Here is a 16971-nt window from a genome sequence, read left to right as displayed (position 1 = left end):
CCGGGATGGAGTCGAATGCCCTGACTTTCAGTGTGACAATTAACTGCTCACGGAGGGAGCAGAGAGTAAGTCGCTGTGCTGGGTATTCAAATAGCTAAATTGCATAGGCCACTGGGAAAGCCAAGACCTGATATTTTCTATTTTTCCTCCACTCCGAGGGCAGTACATCGCGCTGAGCGATGATGGGAGTCACAGGACACACAGTTTCTATGAACATGGACTAAAATCATGTTTTCTGGCAGTTTCCACAATGCAACTAGTACAACAAAGAAATTATGGGTAATAGGAGACACTGTGGCTTTTTATACAGTTTTCCATAAACATAGACTAAAATCATGTTTGAGAGAGATGATAAGAGAAACTTGACACAATTTAGTTGTATTTCAGCATGGACTAAAATCATGTATTCAAGGCAGTTTCCACAATGCAACTAGTACAACACGACGTCCCCTGAAGGCCCATTCTGCTAACCGCGGCCTGCAAGCAATCTATAGCATATTGGACTGTTAGCTGATACACCGGCCAGTTTCTTGGATCACTATACCCATTTTGCCAATTGGACTTGGACCCCTCTGCCACTTGGAACCCTACTAATTCCACGACTGGTCTATCGACGTCACGCACGAGGAGGCAAAAACAGACTTTTCCCCCATCGCGACGTCCCTCTAAGGCCCTTATGCTAGCTTGCTAGCCCCGGCCTGCTAACTGCTAGCTTGCTATCCCCAGCCTGCTAACTGTCTGAATCGCCGTGTCCCCAGCCAGCCCAACCACTCACTGGTCCCATACGATCACTTGGCTACGCATGCCTCTCCCTAATATCAATATGCCTTGTCCATTACTGTCCTGGTTATTGATGACTTATTTCACTGTAGAGCCAATAGCACTGCTCAATATGCATTAACCAACCATGTTGCTCCACCTCCCACATATGCGATTACATCACCTGGTTTAAACGTCTCTAGAGACAATATATGTTGCGAAAGTGGTGAAAACGGCAGTAGTTTGGGAAAGTTTGAAAAACACGTGGTAATGCAGTTAGAAAAACTGCTGTAGCGTAAAATCCTTACATAAACAAGGTCTAATTCATGTTTGAGTCACTCTGTAAGTCCCATTTTGCTGTACTGTTTAAAATCGATGATAGGAACACTGTTGACACTTTTCAACAAGTTGCAAACATGAAATACAGAAATAAACAGTTTTTCATGAACAAGGTCTAATTCATGTTTGAGTCACTCTGTAAGTAACATTTTGCTGTACTGTTTAAAATCGATGATAGGAAAACTGTTGACACTTTTTAACCAGTTGCAATCATGAAATACAGAAGTAAACAGTTTTTCATAAACAAGGTCTAATTCATGTTTGAGTCACTCTGTAAGTTCCATTTTGCTGTGCTGTTTAAAATCGATGATAGGAACACTGTTGAAACTTTTCAGCAAGTTGCAATCATGAAATACAGAAATAAACAGTTTTTCAAAAACAAGGTCTAAATCATGTTTGAGTCACTCTAAGTACCATTTTGCTGTACAGCTTACTCCTGATGATAGGAACACTGTTGACACGTTTCAGCAGGTTGCAATCATGAAATACAGAAATAAACAGTTTTTCAAAAACAAGGTCTAAATCATGTTTGAGTCACTCTGTAAGTACCATTGTTGCCGTACTGCTTAATCCAGATGATAGGAACACTGTTGACACTTTTCAGCAGGTTGCAATCATGAAATACAGAAATAAACTGTTTTTCAAAAAAAAGGTCTAAATCATGTTTGAGTCACTCTGTAAGTACCATTTTGCTGTACTGTTTAAAATCGATGATAGGAACACTGTTGACACTTTTCAGCAAGTTGCAATCATGAAATACAGAAGTAAAACGTTTTTCATAAACAAGATCTAATTCATGTTTGAGTCACTCTGTAAGTACCATTTTGCTGTACTGTTTAACCTGTTTGGGATAGGGGGCAGTATTTTCACGTCCGGATAAAAAATGTACCCGATTTAATCTGGTTACCACTCCTACCCAGTAACTAGAATATGCATATACTTATTACATATGGATAGAAAACACCCTAAAGTTTCTAAAACTGTTTGAATGGTGTCTGTGAGTATAACAGAACTCATTTGTCAGGCAAAAATCTGAGAAGGTTTCATTCAGGAAGTGGCCTGTCTGACAAGGTGTTGTTGTTCTTGCTTCTGTTTATTGAAGAGTCAGGATCTTAGCTGTAACGTGACATTTCCCACGGCTCTAATAGGCTCTCAGAGCCCGGGAAAAACCTGAACGATGACGAGGCAGCCTCAGGCTGAAACACATTATCGCCTTTTCCAAGTGGCCCATCAGAGGACAATGGAATTAGGCGCGTGCCCGATTCGACCCAGTGATATATTTTCCTTCGGCTGTTTATCTAATTGCAGATTCCCGGTCGGAATATTATCGCTTTTTTACGAGAAAAATGGCATAAAAATTGATTTTAAACAGCGGTTGACATGCTTCGAAGTACGGTAATGAAATATTTAGAAATCTTTTGTCACGAAATGCGCCGTGCGCACAACCTTTATTTACCATTGGGATAGTGTCTGGGACGCACGAACAAAACGTCGCTGTTGGAACATAACTATGGATTATTTTGGACCAAACCTACATTTGTTATTGAAGTAGAAGTCCTGGGAGTGCATTCTGACGAAGAACAGGAAAGGTAAGACCATTTTTCTTATAGTAAATCTGATATTGGTGAGTGCTAAACCTGCTGGGTGTCTAAATAGCTAGCCCTGTGATGCCGGGCTATGTACTTAGAATATTGCAAAATGTGCTTTCACCGAAAAGCAATTTTAAAATCGGACATATCGCGTGCATAGAGGAGTAATGTATCTATAATTCTTAAAATAATTGTTATGCTTTTTGTGAACGTTTATCGTGAGTAATTTAGTAAATACGCCGGAAGTTTGCGGGGGGGTATGCTAGTTCTGAACGTCACATGCTAATGTAAAAAGCTGTTTTTTGATATAAATATGAACTTGATTGAACAAAGCATGCATGTATTGTATAACATAATGTCTTAGGTGTGTCATCTGATGAAGATCATCAAAGGTTAGTGCTGCATTTAGCTGTCTTCTGGGTTTTTGTGACATTATATGCTAGCTTGAAAAATGGGTGTCTGATTATTTCTGGCTTGGTACTCTGCTGACATAATCTAATGTTTTGCTTTCGTTGTAAAGCCTTTTTGAAATCGGACAGTGTGGTTAGATTAACGAGAGTCTTGTCTTTAAATAGCTGTAAAATAGTCATATGTTTGAGAAATTGAAGTAATAGGATTTTTAAGATATTTGAAAATCGCGCCACAGGCTTCAACTGGCTGTTACGTAGGTGGGACGAATTCATCCCGCCTAGCCCATAGAGGTTAAAATCGATGATAGGAACACTGTTGACACTTTTCAGAAAGTTGCAATCATGAATTACAGAAATAAACAGTTTTTCATGAACAAGATTTAATTCATGTTTGAGTCACTCTGTAAGTACCATTTTGCTGTGCTGTTTAAAATCGATGATAGGAACACTGCTGACACTTTTCAGCAAGTTGCAATGATGAAATACAGAAATAAACAGTTTTTCAAAAACAAGGTCTAAATCATGTTTGAGTCACTCTGTAAGTACCATTTTGCTGTACAGCTTAATCCTGATGATAGGAAAAATGTTGACACGTTTCAGCAAGTTGCAATCATGAAATACAGAAATAAACAGTTTTTCAAAAACAAGGTCTAAATCATGTTTGAGTCACTCTGTAAGTACCATTTTGCTGTACAGCTTACTCCTGATGATAGGAACACTGTTGACACTTTTCAGCAAGTTGCAATTATGAAATACAGAAATAAACAGTTTTTCATAAACAAGGTCTAAATCATGTTTGAGTCACTCTGTAAGTACAATTTTGCTGTACAGCTTACTCCTGATTATAGGAACACTGTTGACACTTTTAAGCAAGTTGCAGTTATGAAATACAGAAATAAACAGTTTTTCAAAAACAAGGTCTAAATCATGTTTGAGTCACTCTGTAAGTACCATTTTGCTGTACAGCTTACTCCTGATGATAGGAACACTGTTGACACTTTTCAGCAAGTTGCAATTATGAAATACAGAAATAAACAGTTTTTCATAAACAAGGTCTAAATCATGTTTGAGTCACTCTGTAAGTACCATTTTGCTGTACATCTTACTCCTGATTATAGGAACACTGTTGACACTTTTCAGCAAGTTGCAGTTATGAAATACAGAAATAAACTGTTTTTCAAAAACAAGGTCTAAATCATGTTTGAGACACTCTGTATCATTGTTGCCGTACTGCTTAATCCAGATGATAGGAACACTGTTGACACTTTTCAACAAGATGCAATCATGAAATACAGAAGAAAACCGTTTTTCAAAAACAAGGTCTAAATCATGTTTGAGTCACTCTGTAAGTACCATTGTTGCCGTACTGCTTAATCCAGATGATTTGAACACTGTTGACTCTTTTCAGCAAGTTGCAATCATGAAATACAGAAGAAAACCGTTTTTCAAAAACAAGGTCTAAATCATGTTTGAGAGACTCTGTATCATTGTTGCCGTACTGCTTAATCCAGATGATAGGAACACTGTTGACACTTTTCAGCAAGTTGCAATCATGAAATACAGAGATAAACAGTTTTTCATGAACAACATTTAATTCATGTTTGAGTCACTCTGTAAGTACCATTTTGCTGTGCTGTTTAAAATCGATGATTTGAACACTGTTGACTCTTTTCAGCAAGTTGCAATCATGAAATACAGAAATAAACAGTTTTTCATAAACAAGATCTAATTAATGTTTGAGTCACTCTGTAAGTACCATTTTGCTGTGGTGTTTACTCCTGATGATAGGAACACTGTTGACACTTTTCAGCAAGTTGCAGTTATGAAATACAGAAATAAACAGTTTTTCCAAAACAAGTTCTAAATCATGGTTGAGTCACTCTGTAAGTACCATTTTGCTGTACAGCTTACTCCTGATGATAGGAACACTGTTGACACTTTTCAGCAAGTTGCAATTATGAAATACAGAAATAAACAGTTTTTCATAAACAAGGTCTAAATCATGTTTGAGTCACTCTGTAAGTACCATTTTGCTGTACAGCTTACTCCTGATGATAGGAACACTGTTGACACTTTTCAGCAAGTTGCAGTTATGAAATACAGAAATAAACTGTTTTTCAAAAACAAGGTCTAAATCATGGTTGAGTCACTCTGTAAGTACCATTGTTGCCGTACTGCTTAATCCAGATGATAGGAACACTGTTGACACTTTTCAGGAGGTTGCAATCATGAAATACAGAAATAAACAGTTTTTCAAAAACTAGGTTTAAATCATGTTTGAGTCACTCTGTAAGTACCATTGTTGCTGTACTGCTTAATCCAGATGATAGGAACACTGTTGACACTTTTCAGCAAGTTGCAATTATGAAATACAGAAATAAACCGTTTTTCATAAACAAGGTCTAAATCATGTTTGAGTCACTCTGTAAGTACAATTTTGCTGTACAGCTTACTCCTGATGATAGGAACACTGTTGACACTTTTCAGCAAGTTGCAATCATGAAATACAGAAATAAACTGTTTTTCAAAAACAAGGTCTAAATCATGGTTGAGTCACTGTAAGTACCATTGTTGCCGTACTGCTTAATCCAGATGATTTGAACACTGTTGACTCTTTTCAGCAAGTTGCAATCATGAAATACAGAAGAAAACCGTTTTTCAAAAACAAGGTCTAAATCATGTTTGAGACACTCTGTATCATTGTTGCCGTACTGCTTAATCCAGATGATAGGAACACTGTTGACACTTTTCAGCAAGTTGCAATCATGAAATACAGAGATAAACAGTTTTTCATGAACAACATTTAATTCATGTTTGAGTCACTCTGTAAGTACCATTTTGCTGTGCTGTTTAAAATCGATGATTTGAACACTGTTGACTCTTTTCAGCAAGTTGCAATGATGAAATACAGAAACAAACAGTTTTTCAAAAACAAGGTCTAAATCATGTTTGAGTCACTCTGTAAGTACCATTTTGCTGTACAGCTTAATCCTGATGATAGGAAAAATGTTGACACGTTTCAGCAAGTTGCAATCATGAAATACAGAAATAAACAGTTTTTCATAAACAAGGTCTAAATCATGTTTGAGTCACTCTGTAAGTACCATTTTGCTGTACATCTTACTCCTGATTATAGGAACACTGTTGACACTTTTCAGCAAGTTGCAGTTATGAAATACAGAAATAAACTGTTTTTCAAAAACAAGGTCTAAATCATGTTTGAGACACTCTGTATCATTGTTGCCGTACTGCTTAATCCAGATGATAGGAACACTGTTGACACTTTTCAACAAGTTGCAATCATGAAATACAGAAGAAAACCGTTTTTCAAAAACAAGGTCTAAATCATGTTTGAGTCACTCTGTAAGTACCATTGTTGCCGTACTGCTTAATCCAGATGATTTGAACACTGTTGACTCTTTTCAGCAAGTTGCAATCATGAAATACAGAAGAAAACCGTTTTTCAAAAACAAGGTCTAAATCATGTTTGAGACACTCTGTATCATTGTTGCCGTACTGCTTAATCCAGATGATAGGAACACTGTTGACACTTTTCAGCAAGTTGCAATCATGAAATACAGAGATAAACAGTTTTTCATGAACAACATTTAATTCATGTTTGAGTCACTCTGTAAGTACCATTTTGCTGTGCTGTTTAAAATCGATGATTTGAACACTGTTGACTCTTTTCAGCAAGTTGCAATCATGAAATACAGAAATAAACAGTTTTTCATAAACAAGATCTAATTAATGTTTGAGTCACTCTGTAAGTACCATTTTGCTGTGCTGTTTACTCCTGATGATAGGAACACTGTTGACACTTTTCAGCAAGTTGCAGTTATGAAATACAGAAATAAACAGTTTTTCCAAAACAAGTTCTAAATCATGGTTGAGTCACTCTGTAAGTACCATTTTGCTGTACAGCTTACTCCTGATGATAGGAACACTGTTGACACTTTTCAGCAAGTTGCAATTATGAAATACAGAAATAAACAGTTTTTCATAAACAAGGTCTAAATCATGTTTGAGTCACTCTGTAAGTACCATTTTGCTGTACAGCTTACTCCTGATGATAGGAACACTGTTGACACTTTTCAGCAAGTTGCAGTTATGAAATACAGAAATAAACTGTTTTTCAAAAACAAGGTCTAAATCATGGTTGAGTCACTCTGTAAGTACCATTGTTGCCGTACTGCTTAATCCAGATGATAGGAACACTGTTGACACTTTTCAGGAGGTTGCAATCATGAAATACAGAAATAAACAGTTTTTCAAAAACTAGGTTTAAATCATGTTTGAGTCACTCTGTAAGTACCATTGTTGCTGTACTGCTTAATCCAGATGATAGGAACACTGTTGACACTTTTCAGCAAGTTGCAATTATGAAATACAGAAATAAACCGTTTTTCATAAACAAGGTCTAAATCATGTTTGAGTCACTCTGTAAGTACAATTTTGCTGTACAGCTTACTCCTGATGATAGGAACACTGTTGACACTTTTCAGCAAGTTGCAGTTATGAAATACAGAAATAAACTGTTTTTCAAAAACAAGGTCTAAATCATGGTTGAGTCACTGTAAGTACCATTGTTGCCGTACTGCTTAATCCAGATGATAGGAACACTGTTGACACTTTTCAGCAAGTTGCAATCATGAAATACAGAAATAAACTGTTTTTCAAAAACAAGGTCTAAATCATGGTTGAGTCACTGTAAGTACCATTGTTGCCGTACTGCTTAATCCAGATGATTTGAACACTGTTGACTCTTTTCAGCAAGTTGCAATCATGAAATACAGAAGAAAACCGTTTTTCAAAAACAAGGTCTAAATCATGTTTGAGACACTCTGTATCATTGTTGCCGTACTGCTTAATCCAGATGATAGGAACACTGTTGACACTTTTCAGCAAGTTGCAATCATGAAATACAGAGATAAACAGTTTTTCATGAACAACATTTAATTCATGTTTGAGTCACTCTGTAAGTACCATTTTGCTGTGCTGTTTAAAATCGATGATTTGAACACTGTTGACTCTCTTCAGCAAGTTGCAATGATGAAATACAGAAACAAACAGTTTTTCAAAAACAAGGTCTAAATCATGTTTGAGTCACTCTGTAAGTACCATTTTGCTGTACAGCTTAATCCTGATGATAGGAAAAATGTTGACACGTTTCAGCAAGTTGCAATCATGAAATACAGAAATAAACAGTTTTTCATAAACAAGATCTAAATCATGTTTGAGTCACTTTGTAAGTACCATTTTGCTGTACATCTTACTCCTGATGATAGGAACACTGTTGACACTTTTCAGCAAGTTGCAGTTATGAAATACAGAAATAAACTGTTTTTCAAAAACAAGGTCTAAATCATGTTTGAGTCACTCTGTAGTACATTGTTGCCGTACAGCTTAATCCAGATGATAGGAACACTGTTGACACTTTTCAGCAAGTTGCAATCATGAAATACAGAAGAAAACCGTTTTTCATAAACAAGGTCTAAATCATGTTTGAGTCACTCTGTAAGTACCATTGTTGCCGTACTGCTTAATCCAGATGATTTGAACACTGTTGACTCTTTTCAGCAAGTTGCAATCATGAAATACAGAAGAAAACCGTTTTTCAAAAACAAGGTCTAAATCATGTTTGAGACACTCTGTAATCATTGTTGCCGTACTGCTTAATCCAGATGATAGGAACACTGTTGACACTTTTCAGCAAGTTGCAATCATGAAATACAGAGATAAACAGTTTTTCATGAACAACATTTAATTCATGTTTGAGTCACTCTGTAAGTACCATTTTGCTGTGCTGTTTAAAATCGATGATTTGAACACTGTTGACTCTTTTCAGCAAGTTGCAATCATGAAATACAGAAATAAACAGTTTTTCATAAACAAGATCTAATTAATGTTTGAGTCACTCTGTAAGTACCATTTTGCTGTGCTGTTTACTCCTGATGATAGGAACACTGTTGACACTTTTCAGCAAGTTGCAGTTATGAAATACAGAAATAAACAGTTTTTCCAAAACAAGTTCTAAATCATGGTTGAGTCACTCTGTAAGTACCATTTTGCTGTACAGCTTACTCCTGATGATAGGAACACTGTTGACACTTTTCAGCAAGTTGCAATTATGAAATACAGAAATAAACAGTTTTTCATAAACAAGGTCTAAATCATGTTTGAGTCACTCTGTAAGTACCATTTTGCTGTACAGCTTACTCCTGATGATAGGAACACTGTTGACACTTTTCAGCAAGTTGCAGTTATGAAATACAGAAATAAACTGTTTTTCAAAAACAAGGTCTAAATCATGGTTGAGTCACTCTGTAAGTACCATTGTTGCCGTACTGCTTAATCCAGATGATAGGAACACTGTTGACACTTTTCAGGAGGTTGCAATCATGAAATACAGAAATAAACAGTTTTTCAAAAACTAGGTTTAAATCATGTTTGAGTCACTCTGTAAGTACCATTGTTGCTGTACTGCTTAATCCAGATGATAGGAACACTGTTGACACTTTTCAGCAAGTTGCAATTATGAAATACAGAAATAAACCGTTTTTCATAAACAAGGTCTAAATCATGTTTGAGTCACTCTGTAAGTACAATTTTGCTGTACAGCTTACTCCTGATGATAGGAACACTGTTGACACTTTTCAGCAAGTTGCAGTTATGAAATACAGAAATAAACTGTTTTTCAAAAACAAGGTCTAAATCATGGTTGAGTCACTGTAAGTACCATTGTTGCCGTACTGCTTAATCCAGATGATAGGAACACTGTTGACACTTTTCAGCAAGTTGCAATCATGAAATACAGAAATAAACTGTTTTTCAAAAACAAGGTCTAAATCATGGTTGAGTCACTGTAAGTACCATTGTTGCCGTACTGCTTAATCCAGATGATTTGAACACTGTTGACTCTTTTCAGCAAGTTGCAATCATGAAATACAGAAGAAAACCGTTTTTCAAAAACAAGGTCTAAATCATGTTTGAGTCACTCTGTAGTACATTGTTGCCGTACTGCTTAATCCAGATGATAGGAACACTGTTGACACTTTTCAGCAAGTTGCAATCATGAAATACAGAGATAAACAGTTTTTCATGAACAACATTTAATTCATGTTTGAGTCACTCTGTAAGTACCATTTTGCTGTGCTGTTTAAAATCGATGATTTGAACACTGTTGACTCTCTTCAGCAAGTTGCAATGATGAAATACAGAAACAAACAGTTTTTCAAAAACAAGGTCTAAATCATGTTTGAGTCACTCTGTAAGTACCATTTTGCTGTACAGCTTAATCCTGATGATAGGAAAAATGTTGACACGTTTCAGCAAGTTGCAATCATGAAATACAGAAATAAACAGTTTTTCATAAACAAGATCTAATTCATGTTTGAGTCACTCTGTAAGTACCATTTTGCTGTGCTGTTTAACATTGATGATAGGAACACTGTTGACACTTTTCAGCAAGTTGCAATTATGAAATACAGAAAAAACAGTTTTTCATAAACAAGGTCTAAATCATGTTTGAGTCACTCTGTAAGTACCATTTTGCTGTACAGCTTAATCCAGATGATAGGAACACTGTTGACACTTTTCAGCAAGTTGCAATCATGAAATACAGAAAAAAACAGTTTTTCATAAACAAGGTCTAAATCATGTTTGAGTCAATCTGTAAGTAACATTGTTGCCATACTGCTTAATCCAGATGATAGGAACACTGTTGACACTTTTCAGCAAGTTGCAATCATGAAATACAGAGATAAACAGTTTTTCATGAACAACATTTAATTCATGTTTGAGTCACTCTGTAAGTACCATTTTGCTGTGCTGTTTAAAATCGATGATTTGAACACTGTTGACTCTTTTCAGCAAGTTGCAATCATGAAATACAGAAATAAACAGTTTTTCATAAACAAGGTCTAATTCATGTTTGAGTCACTCTGTAAGTACCATTTTGCTGTGCTGTTTACTCCTGATGATAGGAACACTGTTGACACTTTTCAGCAAGTTGCAGTTATGAAATACAGAAATAAACAGTTTTTCCAAAACAAGTTCTAAATCATGGTTGAGTCACTCTGTAAGTACCATTTTGCTGTACAGCTTACTCCTGATGATAGGAACACTGTTGACACTTTTCAGCAAGTTGCAATTATGAAATACAGAAATAAACAGTTTTTCATAAACAAGGTCTAAATCATGTTTGAGTCACTCTGTAAGTACCATTTTGCTGTACAGCTTACTCCTGATGATAGGAACACTGTTGACACTTTTCAGCAAGTTGCAGTTATGAAATACAGAAATAAACTGTTTTTCAAAAACAAGGTCTAAATCATGGTTGAGTCACTCTGTAAGTACCATTGTTGCCGTACTGCTTAATCCAGATGATAGGAACACTGTTGACACTTTTCAGGAGGTTGCAATCATGAAATACAGAAATAAACAGTTTTTCAAAAACTAGGTTTAAATCATGTTTGAGTCACTCTGTAAGTACCATTGTTGCTGTACTGCTTAATCCAGATGATAGGAACACTGTTGACACTTTTCAGCAAGTTGCAATTATGAAATACAGAAATAAACCGTTTTTCATAAACAAGGTCTAAATCATGTTTGAGTCACTCTGTAAGTACAATTTTGCTGTACAGCTTACTCCTGATGATAGGAACACTGTTGACACTTTTCAGCAAGTTGCAGTTATGAAATACAGAAATAAACTGTTTTTCAAAAACAAGGTCTAAATCATGGTTGAGTCACTGTAAGTACCATTGTTGCCGTACTGCTTAATCCAGATGATAGGAACACTGTTGACACTTTTCAGCAAGTTGCAATCATGAAATACAGAAATAAACTGTTTTTCAAAAACAAGGTCTAAATCATGGTTGAGTCACTGTAAGTACCATTGTTGCCGTACTGCTTAATCCAGATGATTTGAACACTGTTGACTCTTTTCAGCAAGTTGCAATCATGAAATACAGAAGAAAACCGTTTTTCAAAAACAAGGTCTAAATCATGTTTGAGACACTCTGTATCATTGTTGCCGTACTGCTTAATCCAGATGATAGGAACACTGTTGACACTTTTCAGCAAGTTGCAATCATGAAATACAGAGATAAACAGTTTTTCATGAACAACATTTAATTCATGTTTGAGTCACTCTGTAAGTACCATTTTGCTGTGCTGTTTAAAATCGATGATTTGAACACTGTTGACTCTCTTCAGCAAGTTGCAATGATGAAATACAGAAACAAACAGTTTTTCAAAAACAAGGTCTAAATCATGTTTGAGTCACTCTGTAAGTACCATTTTGCTGTACAGCTTAATCCTGATGATAGGAAAAATGTTGACACGTTTCAGCAAGTTGCAATCATGAAATACAGAAATAAACAGTTTTTCATAAACAAGATCTAATTCATGTTTGAGTCACTTTGTAAGTACCATTTTGCTGTGCTGTTTAACATTGATGATAGGAACACTGTTGACACTTTTCAGCAAGTTGCAATTATGAAATACAGAAAAAAACAGTTTTTCATAAACAAGGTCTAAATCATGTTTGAGTCACTCTGTAAGTACCATTTTGCTGTACAGCTTAATCCAGATGATAGGAACACTGTTGACACTTTTCAGCAAGTTGCAATCATGAAATACAGAAAAAAAAAGTTTTTCATAAACAAGGTCTAAATCATGTTTGAGTCAATCTGTAAGTACCATTGTTGCCATACTGCTTAATCCAGATGATAGGAACACTGTTGACACTTTTCAGCAAGTTGCAATCATGAAATACAGAAATAAACTGTTTTTCAAAAACAAGGTCTAAATCATGGTTGAGTCACTCTGTAAGTACCATTGTTGCCGTACTGCTTAATCCAGATGATAGGAACACTGTTGCCACTTTTCAGCAAGTTGCAATCATGAAATACAGAAATAAACAGTTTTTCAAAAACAAGGTCTAAATCATGATTGAGTCACTCTGTAAGTACCATTTTGCTGTACTGTTTAAAATCAATGATAGGAACACTGTTGACACTTTTCAGCAAGTTGCAATCATGAAATACAGAGATAAACAGTTTTTCATGAACAACATTTTATTCATGTTTGAGTCACTCTGTAAGTACCATTTTGATGTGCTGTTTAAAATCGATGATTTGAACACTGTTGACTCTTTTCAGCAAGTTGCAATCATGAAATACAGAAATAAACAGTTTTTCATGAACAAGGTCTAAATCATGTTTGAGACACTCTGTATCATTGTTGCCGTACTGCTTAATCCAGATGATAGGAACACTGTTGACACTTTTCAGCAAGTTGCAATCATGAAATACAGAGATAAACAGTTTTTCATGAACAACATTTAATTCATGTTTGAGTCACTCTGTAAGTACCATTTTGCTGTACAGCTTAACCCTGATGATAGGAAAAATGTTGACACTTTTCAGCAAGTTGCAATCATGAAATACAGAAAAAAACTGTTTTTCATAAACAAGGTCTAAATCATGTTTGAGCCACTCTGTATCATTTTTTCCGTACTGCTTAATCCAGATGATAGGAACACTGTTGACACTTTTCAGCAAGTTGCAATCATGAAATACAGAAATAAACAGTTTTTCAAAAACAAGGTCTAAATCATGTTTGAGTCACTCTGTAAGTACCATTGTTGCCGTACTGCTTAATCCAGATGATTTGAACACTGTTGACTCTTTTCAGCAAGTTGCAATCATGAAATACAGAAATAAACAGTTTTTCAAAAACAAGGTCTAAATCATGATTGAGTCACTCTGTAAGTACCATTTTGCTGTACTGTTTAAAATCGATGATAGGAACATTGTTGACACTTTTCAACCAGTTGCAATCATGAAATTCAGAAGAAAACCGTTTTTCAAAAAACAAGGTCTAAATCATGTTTGAGTCACTCTGTAAGTACCATTGTTGCCGTACTGCTTAACCTGTTAGGGCTAGGGGGCAGTATTGACACGGCTGGATAAAAAAACATACCCGATTTAATCTGGTTACCACTCCTACCCAGTAACTAGAATATGCATACACTTATTACATATGGATAGGAAACACCCTAAATTTTCTAAAACTGTTTGAATGGTGTCTGTGAGTATAACAGAACTCATTTGGCAAGCAAAACCCTGAGACATTTTCTGACAGGAAGTGGATACCTGATGTGTTGTATTACCTTTAAACCTATCCCATTGAAAAACACAGGGGCTGAGGAATATTTTGGCACTTCCTATTGCTCCCACTAGATGTCACCAGCCTTTACAAAGTGTTTTGAGTCTTCTGGAGGGAGATCTGACCGAACAAGAGCCATGGAACGATGATGGCCCATTAGACACCTGGCGCGCGAGTTCATGTTGGGTACCCTCGTTCCAATACGTTATAAAAGAGTATGCATTCGTCCACCTTGAATATTATTCATGTTCTGGTTAAAAAAGGCACTAATGATTTATGCTATACAACGTTTGACATGTTTGAACGAACGTAAATATATTTTTTCCCCTCGTTCATGACGAGAAGTCCGGCTGGCTTAGATCATGTGCTAACAACACTGAGATTTTTGGACATAAATGATGAGCTTTTTTGAACAAAACTACATTCGTTATGGACCTGTGATACCTGGAAGTGACATCTGATGAAGAGAATCAAAGGTAATGGATTATTTACATAGTATTTTCGATTTTAGATCTCCCCAACATGACGTCTAGTCTGTATCGCAACGCGTATTTTTCTGGGCGCAGTGCTCAGATTATTGCAAAGTGTGATTTCCCAGTAAGGTTATTTTTAAATCTGGCAAGTTGATTGCGTTCAAGAGATGTAAATCTATAAATCTTTAAAGGACAATATAATATTTTTCCAATGTTTTCTAATTTTAATTATTTAATTTCTGACGCTGACTTGACTGCCGGTTATTGGAGGGAAACAATTTCCTCAACATCAATGCCATAGTAAAACGCTGTTTTTGGATATAAATATGAACTTGATAGAACTAAAAATGCATGCATTGTCTAACATAATGTCCTAGGAGTGTCATCTGATGGAGATTGTAAAAGGTTAGTGAATCATTTTAGCTGGTTTTATGGTATTGGTGACCCTGTCTTTGAATTGACAAAACATTACACACAACTCTTGTAAATGTACTGTCCTAACATACTCTAAATTTATGCTTTCGCCGTAAAACCTTTTTGAAATCGTAAAACGTGGTTAGATTAAGGAGATGTTTATCTTTCAAAGGGTGTAAAATAGTTGTATGTTTGAAAAATTTGAATTTTGACATTTATTTGGATTCAAATTTGCCGCTCTTGAAATGCACCTGCTGTTGATGGAGTGCACCACGGGTGGCACGCTAGCGTCCCACCTAGCCCATAGAGGTTAATCCAGATGATTTGAACACTGTTGACTCTTTTCAGCAAGTTGCAATCATGAAATACAGAAATAAACAGTTTTTCATGAACAAGGTCTAAATCATGTTTGAGACACTCTGTATCATTTTGCTGTACAGCTTAATCCAGATGATAGGAACACTGTTGACACTTTTCAGCAAGTTGCAATGATGAAAGACAGAAATAAACAGTTTTTCAAAAACAAGGTCTAAATCATGTTTGAGTCACTCTGTAAGTACCATTTTGCTGTACAGCTTAATCCTGATGATAGGAAAAATGTTGACACGTTTCAGCAAGTTGCAATCATGAAATACAGAAATAAACAGTTTTTCATAAACAAGATCTAATTAATGTTTGAGTCACTCTGTAAGTACCATTTTGCTGTGCTGTTTAAAATTGATGATAGGAACACTGTTGACACTTTTCAGCAAGTTGCAATCATGAAATACAGAAATAAACAGTTTTTCAAAAACAAGGTCTAAATCATGTTTGAGTCACTCTGTAAGTACCATTTTGCTGTACAGCTTACTCCTGATGATAGGAACACTGTTGACACTTTTCAGCAAGTTGCAGTTATGAAATACAGAAATAAACAGTTTTTCCAAAACAAGTTCTAAATCATGGTTGAGTCACTCTGTAAGTACCATTTTGCTGTACAGCTTACTCCTGATGATAGGAACACTGTTGACACTTTTCAGCAAGTTGCAGTTATGAAATACAGAAATAAACTGTTTTTCAAAAACAAGGTCTAAATCATGTTTGAGCCACTCTGTATCATTTTTTCCGTACTGCTTAATCCAGATGATAGGAACACTGTTGACACTTTTCAGCAAGTTGCAATCATGAAATACAGAAATAAACAGTTTTTCAAAAACAAGGTCTAAATCGTGTTTGAGTCACTCTGTAAGTACCATTTTGCTGTACTGTTTAAAATCGATGATAGGAACATTGTTGACACTTTTCAACCAGTTGCAATCATGAAATACAGAAATAAACAGTTTTTCAAAAACAAGGTCTAAATCATGTTTGAGTCACTCTGTAAGTACCATTTGGCTGTACAGCTTACTCCTGATGATAGGAACACTGTTGACACTTTTCAGCAAGTTGCAATTATGAAATACAGAAATAAACAGTTTTTCAAAAACAAGGTCTAAATCATGTTTGAGTCACTCTGTAAGTACCATTGTTGCCGTACTGCTTAATCCAGATGATTTGAACACTGTTGACTCTTTTCAGCAAGTTGCAATCATGAAATACAGAAATAAACAGTTTTTCATGAACAAGGTCTAAATCATGTTTGAGACACTCTGTATCATTGTTGCCGTACTGCTTAATCCAGATGATAGGAACACTGTTGACACTTTTCAGCCAGTTGCAATCATGAAATACAGAAAAAAACAGTTTTTCATAAACAAGGTCTAAATCATGTTTGAGTCACTCTTTAAGTACCATTGTTGCCATACTGCTTAATCCAGATGATAGGAACACTGT

The sequence above is a fragment of the Salmo salar genome, chromosome ssa29, assembly GCF_905237065.1.
Source record: "Salmo salar chromosome ssa29, Ssal_v3.1, whole genome shotgun sequence".
In the NCBI taxonomy this organism is placed as follows: domain Eukaryota; kingdom Metazoa; phylum Chordata; class Actinopteri; order Salmoniformes; family Salmonidae; genus Salmo; species Salmo salar.
The sequence above is the reverse complement of the archived record's forward strand: the minus strand, read 5'-3'. Positions refer to the sequence as shown.